Genomic DNA, 7,500 nt, shown 5'->3' with positions numbered 1-7,500 from the left:
CACACACATACACACCCACACACTCACACACACACACACATACACACCCACACACACACACACACACACATACACACACACAATTCAATTCAATTCAATTTTATTTGTATAGCGCTTTTAACAATGGACATTGTCACAAAGCAGCTTTACAGATATAAATGGATCCACAAAAATATATTGTAAATATTTGAATTTATCACTGTGAATTTATCCCTAATGAGGAAGCCAGAGGAGACGGTGGCAAGGAAAAACTCCCTGAGACAATATGAGGAAAAAACTTTGAGAGGAACCAGGCTCAAAAGGGAACTATCCTCATCTGGGTGCAACGGATAGTGCGATTATAAATAAATCCCTTCTATTACTGTGTACTATATGGACAAATAGTGCAATTGTGCAACCAATAAATTCATCACAGTTTTTGTAAGAAGTCCGGCTGGTTAAAATCTATCCACTGTCCACTGATGGAGTCCTGAGTACGAAGCTGCTCGTGGCAACTGCAGCCCCAAAGCCACTACAGCAATCGCAGTCCCAAGCCCTTACAGTACAGTACAGTACAGCTCCCCATATGTGATTCCCAAGCCATCTCCACGGCCCCCAGGTGGCGCCATCTCCAGCAATCCAAACAGTTCTTCAGGCCGTCCATATGGGGCCCCAGCAGCAGCGAGTGAACTCAACTGATGAGAACTCCAACCAGAAGTAGGGCATCAAGATGGGTCAGGCAGCGAGGAGGAGCAGAAGGGGTCAGGATCACTGATATCTCAGGAGTAGCATGTGTAGCTCGACAGAGAGTGAGGGAGAGAGAGAGTGAGAGAGAGAGAGAGAAAGGAAAAGATTGTTAGGTGAGCTTTTGTCCTCTAATGGATAAGGACAATGTACTTTGCGTGCAGAGAGCAAGCAGGGACTCCGGCAAGACTAGCTATGACAGCATAACTAAAACTGAGAGCCAGAAGCTAACACAGACATGAGGGAGTCCTGGGACATAAAGCAGCAGCCACTCCACCATCAACACACCTGAGTGAACGTGTGAGAGTGGGGGGGCGACAGCATCCAAACATCCCAGTTCACCACAACACTCTATGCCTGTGAAACCCTCCAGACCTGCTCCTGTACCTCAGAAAACTATTCACAAAAGGCTTGACTAAACAAATATGTTTTCAGCCTCGACTTAAACACTGAGTCTGTGTCTGAGCCCCGAACACTAAGTGGAAGGCTGTTCCATAACTGTGGGGCTTTGTAAGAGAAAGCTCTACCCCCAGCTGTAGCACGCATTATTCGAGGTACCAACAAATAGCCTGCACCTTTTGATCTGAGTAGGCGTGACGGATCATAAAAGACCAAAAGTTCGCTCAGGTACTGTGGCGTGAGACCTTTTAGTGCTTTATAGGTCAATAGTAGTATTTTATAATCAATACGAAATTTGATTGGGAACCAGTGCAGTGTGGATAAGATAGGGGTGATGTGGTTATATCTTCTGGTTCTAGTAAGGACTCTCGCTGCTGCATTCTGGACTAACTGAGCTTGTTTATGCTCCTACTGGAACATCCAGACAGTAAGGCATTATAATAATCCAACCTAGAGGTAACAAAAGCATGAACTAATTTTTCTGCATCGTGTAGTGACATTATATTTCTTATTTTAGCAATATTTCTGAGATGAAAGAAAGCAATCCTAGTGATATTATCTACATGAGCTTCAAAAGAAAGACCAGAGTCGATAATCACACCAAGGTCTTTTACTGCTGCAGATGATGAAACAGAAAGGCCATCCAGAGTTATTATGTAATCAGAAAGCTTACTTCTAGCTGCATGTGGTCCTAGTACAAGTTCTTCTGTCTTGTCAGAATTAAGTAAGAGAAAGTTAATAAACATCCAGTTTCTAATGTCTTTTACACATTCCTCAACTTTATTAAGCTGGTGTGTGTCATCTGGCTTTGCTGAAACATACAACTGTGTGTCATCAGCGTAACAGTGGAAGCTAATACCATGCTTACGGATAATTTTACCCAGAGGTAGCATATATAGAGAAAAGAGCAGTGGGCCTAAAACAGAGCCTTGCGGGACACCAAACTTTACCTTAGTATGTGAAGAGAAGTCACCATTTACGTCTACAAACTGATAACGATCAGTCAAATAAGACCTGAGCCAGGAAAGGGCCGTTCCCTTAATGCCTACTACATTTTCTAGTCTATCGAGGAGAATAGCATGATCAATGGTATCAAAAGCTGCACTAAGGTCAAGCAGCACCAGCAAGGAGACACAACCCTGATCAGAGGCCAGTAGTAAGTCATTTACCACTTTAACCAGCGCTGTCTCTGTGCTATGATGAGGCCTAAATCCTGACTGATACATTTCATGAATGTTATTCCTATGTAAGTGTGAGCATAGCTGCTGTGCTACAACCTTTTCTAGGACCTTGGAGATAAAGGGGAGGTTTGATATTGGTTTATAGTTAGACAGCTGACAGGGGTCAAGGTCAGGTTTTTTTAATCAGGGGCTTGATAACTGCTAATTTAAAAGATTTAGGTACATAGCCAATGCTAAGGGAAGAATTGATTATCTTTAAAAGAGGTTTGATTGTTTCAGGAATTATCTGTTTGAGGAAACAAGTAGGTAAAGGATCTAGCATACAGGTTGATGATTTTGATGATGAAATTAGTGAAATTAGTTCAGTCTCTTCAAGGGGAGTAAAGCGTTGTAGTTGTTTATCTAATATTATCATATTATCATCTACAGGGTTAGTTATAAAACTGTCTGGTTTTAAATTAATAGTCTGAATTTTTTGCCTGATATTTTCAATTTTACCATTGAAAAAATTCAAGAAGTCATCGCTGCTATATAATGATTGTGTGCGTGTTTCTATTGTGGTCTTATTCCTAGTTAATTTTGCTACAGTATTAAATAAGAATCTAGGATTATTTCTGTTATCTTCAATTAGGGTGGAGAGATACACTGATCTAGCAGCACTAAGAGCTTTCTTATAGCTCAGAAGGCTCTCCTTCCATGCTATCTGAAATACTACCAAGTTAGTTTGACGCCATTTACGTTCTAGTTTTCGAGTGGTCTGTTTTAAAGTTCGTGTGTGATCGCTATACCAGGGTGCTAGCTTTTTCTCCCTAATTATTTTTCTTTTTAGTGGAGCTACCTTATCTAGCGGGTTGCAGAACGTTGATTCTAAACATTCAGTTGCCTGGTCAAGTTCTGTGGGATCAGACGGTGATCCAATCATGGTTGATAAATCTGGGAGATTACTGATAAAACTCTGTGCAGTTGTTGACATGAACGTACGTTTGACATGGTGACGTGGCAAGGTGCATATACTATGATTAATACACATTTTAACTGAGATGAGGTAATGATCTGAGATAGCTTCAGACTGTGGACATGAGACTCTATTTTCTATATTTAATCCGAATGTTAGTATTAAATCAAGAGTGTGACCACCACTATGGGTGGGTCCTATTACATTCTGATTAACCCCTACAGAATGGACACAACTGTTGTTCTCAGAGGGTCATCTGGATTATCAAAATGAATATTAATGTCACCAACAATTAATGCTTTGTCTAAAGAAACAACCAGGTTAGAGATGAAATCCGCAAATTCACACAGGAATTCCGAATATGGCCCTGGGGGTCTGTAAATAATAATTACTGGAATCACCTGGGTAGACTTATTTTTAGTGGCTACGTATGTTATATTAGAATAAAGAACTTCAAATGCGTTGAATTTATGACTAGGTTTTTGTGTGACGGCTAGATTATCATTATAGAAGACTGCAACACCTCCTCCTCTGCCAGTTAGATGGCGCTGATGTATGTAACTGTACCCGGGAGGACTAGCTTCATTTAATGCTACAAACTAATTTGGTTTAATCCACGTTTCTGTTAAACACAGTACATCAAACTCCTGATCAGTAATGGTTTCATTAACAATAAGCGCTTTAGACGTAAGAGATCTAATATTCAACAGTCCTAGCTTCAGATCAACGGTGCTGGCTATGCATTCGGTATGGTTTAATTTTATGTTAATTAGATTACTAAAACAAACTGTCTGAGTATGTCTATAATTTTGTTTAGCTCGGGGAACAGACACAGTCTCAATACGGTGGAACCTGAGTGACGCCTCAGTGCAGCTAGCAGACGGTCGGTTTAGCCTGCTTGTCTGCTCCCTGGCCTTGGCCCTGGATTGTCACCTATTAACTAGGCCTGTTCTGAGACTATGTGCTATGCTGCAAGAAATGAGAGCAGCACCTTCCCGAGTGGGATGGACACCGTCCCGCCCTAACAGGCCAGCCTTGCCCTCAAAGTTAGTCCAATTATCTATAAAGCCCACATTGTTTTCGGAGCACCACCTGGACATCCAGCAGTTCAGCGACCATAACCTGCTGTAAGCTACATCGCCACGCCACATTGGGATGGGGCCAGAGCATACTACAGCATCGGACATCGCCTTCACACACACACACACGCACAGACACACACACATACGCATACACACATACGCACACACACACACACACATACACACACACACACGCACAGACACACGCACAGACACACAAACATACACACACACACACACACACCACACACATACACACACACATACACACACACATACACACATACATACACACACACACACACACACACACACATACACACACACACACACACACACACAGGGGATAAATAGAGAGAGCAGTGGGTTCTGTGTGTGTGTGTGTGTGTATGTGTGTGTGTATGTGTGTGTGTGTGTGTGTGTGTGTGTGTGTTGTTACATTAGATTAATCCTGACTTCATATATTAAAGGTGCAGATCACTAGAGTTTAATCTGATCAATTTAAAATCCTATTTGATCTGATGTGGTTTGATTTGATCTGATTTGATCTGATTTGATCTGATGTGGTTTGATTTGATCTGATCTGATGTGGTTTGATTTGATCTGATTTGATCTGATTTGATCTGATGTGGTTTGATTTGATCTGATTAAACGTCTCTTTGCTGTGTGATCTTTGTGATGGTTGTGATGTGTGTAAAGAGATCAGTGACGTTCACATCGTAATAATTCAACTTCTTAAAAGCTCTTTTCCATTTTATTTGTAAATATATTTTATGAACAACAAGAAAATATATATTTATATATAATATACATTTTTACTTGCTATTATTTACACTGTTTACATTATTACTGTGAAAATGTACAGAATCGGAGCTGAGTGTGTTTCTGATGGAACTCGGTTCTGTACATTGTGTGTGTGTGTATGTGTGTGTGTGTGTGTGTATGTGTGTGTGAGTGTGTGTGTGTGTTTTCATGTACATACATTCATCAGCGAGTAGAATCCAACTCATCATCATCATATCAGAAATGTTTCATGTCCATCAGGAGGAATGTAAAAGTTTTGGCTCCCTGTCTGAACTCTACCATGTGTTTGGGGTTCTAGCTCTTTTTCCACCAATCTGAGAAACTGGAACATTTTTCTGTCATCATTTCGCTGCATAGTTAACATGATTAATCTAACTTGGCCCATGTGGTCAGATTGACCTGGTTATTTTTTATCAAACTCAAATTCGTCCTCCATACTGCTCCCTCAGCAGAGCGCTGAGTTAGCTCCGCCCCCAAGTACCGTTACCTAGGATCCACTTCCTGGTAGAACCCTTTCACCATCCAAAAAACTGGAACCTGTGGTGCTGAGTCGGTGGTAGGAAACGCACCAGAAGTTCTGATACTGTGTGCTGGTACTTGGTACCGGAAGTTCTGGTACTTTGTGCAGTGAAATAAGATCCTGAGCTGTGTGTCGGTGCTGTAACATGTTTAACAGGTGCTGAGATGTCCCTCTGTGTATGTGTGTGTGTGTGTGTGTGTATACGTGCATGTATGCGTATGTGTGTGTATGTGTGTGTGCGTGTGTGTGTGTGTGTGTGTGTGTGTAAGCTGATCCTCACTATCTTTCTATGCAACACACAGTTGCAGCTGTTATATACAGTCTGCACTAACACACAGTTCTGCCTGTTCTAAAGAGTCCAGGGTTTAACTTTGGCACAGAGACACGGTGAAAAGTTCCACATTCTCAGTAATAATTCAGTAAAGTTCTCCGTTAGCAGCGAGTCACACAGCAGGCGAGTACCGAGACCCTCAGCGTGCCGTATCGTATCATTAGTCCAGCTGTGACCGTGACCGGAGTTCCCACTGAGAACGTCCTCGCCGAACCCTGCAGGTGTGTCCGAGACCACGCTCCCAACAGCACACAGCTCTGTAGAACCAGAACCCAGAACCCAGAACCCAGTCCTGAGCTCCAGCACAGGAGAACCTTACAGTTCTGTACAGGTCCAGAACCGCCGGGTCTCAGGATGATGTGGAGCCGGAGTTCATTAGATCAGATCTCTGAGTGCGGGGACGCTGAGATGCTAAGCACCGAACGACAGTAATACAGAGCGTCGCTAACAACACACACACACACACACACACACACACACTAATCAGTGTGTAAAAATAAGAGCTGGAAAAGTTCCACATTGGCCCTGATTAGGAACATTAACCTGCGATAAAGGCTCGCTCACATTTTCACAAAAACAAAGAAAAGAACAAAAAATAAAGAAAAATTGTGATTTGAAAATAAAAATGAGAGAAACATTAACACTTAATACTGATCAGAAGGCCAGCTGCTCACATATTAGCTGTGATCCCTGTGCGTGTTTGACTGTTAATGAGTTTACACCCTGTTCTCTGACTCTAATTCATTTATAATGTTTATATCTCGTTTATAACTTGTTTATATCTTTTTATAACTCGTTTATATCTCGTTTATAACTCGTTTCCTCACAGACAATTTTAACTTAATCACAGTTTTCAAGCAACAGAACATAAACAGCGCTTTTACACCAAACAGCTTGACTCGATGAATTACCCACAATCCCTCAGCACAGCGTTTTCCCCCCATTAATGAGTCGTACTGTAACTGAGGATGTGTGCTGAATGTAGGCGGAGCTAATGCTTGGAGATCACTGATTGGTCAGATTATAATAATGTGATGAGTGACTGAGCAGTGGACTGAGTGTCTCACCTTTATCTCTCTTTTATAATCTTATTTTTCTACATGATTAATCGTCACATTTAATGTTTTTGATTTTATTTTTTTAAATTTGACAGGAACAATTTCCTCTTGCGGATATTTAGCGCTTTTTTTACCCCATGATCCACGTAAGCTCTGCTAACACCAGGCTGCTGTTCACTACATCCGCTCACTACATGCTGCATAACCATGTTCTTATGAAGAACTCGAGAACACGGTTAGAGACTCAGATGGGAAAATATGTGTGTGTGTGTGTGTGTGTTTACTGTATTTTAATGTTATCTAATAAAGTTTAACAAAAGTCAAACTATGCTGCATTTTCACTAAAGATTAAAGTATTGGCACCCTGACCTCATTTGGGTTGCTGCCATCAAGACAAACTCACCTCGTGTTTAATATTTTATATGGAAACACACACGCAAACACACA

At 41.4% G+C, this 7,500-nt stretch overlaps 1 protein-coding gene across 1 annotated transcript in view; it reads right to left on the bottom strand.

Moving 5' to 3' along the window:
• Positions 1–4,781: 4,781 nt before the first annotated feature.
• klf15 (Kruppel-like factor 15) overlaps positions 4,782–7,500 on the bottom strand; it is a 10,517-nt gene continuing 7,798 nt past the window's right edge. Inside the window, exon 3 of the mRNA XM_026911629.3 lies at positions 4,782–7,500. This exon is cut by the window's right edge and continues 762 nt beyond it. The gene's annotated coding sequence lies outside the window, so the exon portion shown is untranslated.

The sequence above is a fragment of the Pangasianodon hypophthalmus genome, chromosome 16, assembly GCF_027358585.1.
Source record: "Pangasianodon hypophthalmus isolate fPanHyp1 chromosome 16, fPanHyp1.pri, whole genome shotgun sequence".
Taxonomy (NCBI): Eukaryota; Metazoa; Chordata; class Actinopteri; order Siluriformes; family Pangasiidae; genus Pangasianodon; species Pangasianodon hypophthalmus.
This window is presented reverse-complemented; position numbering and strand designations above follow the sequence as displayed.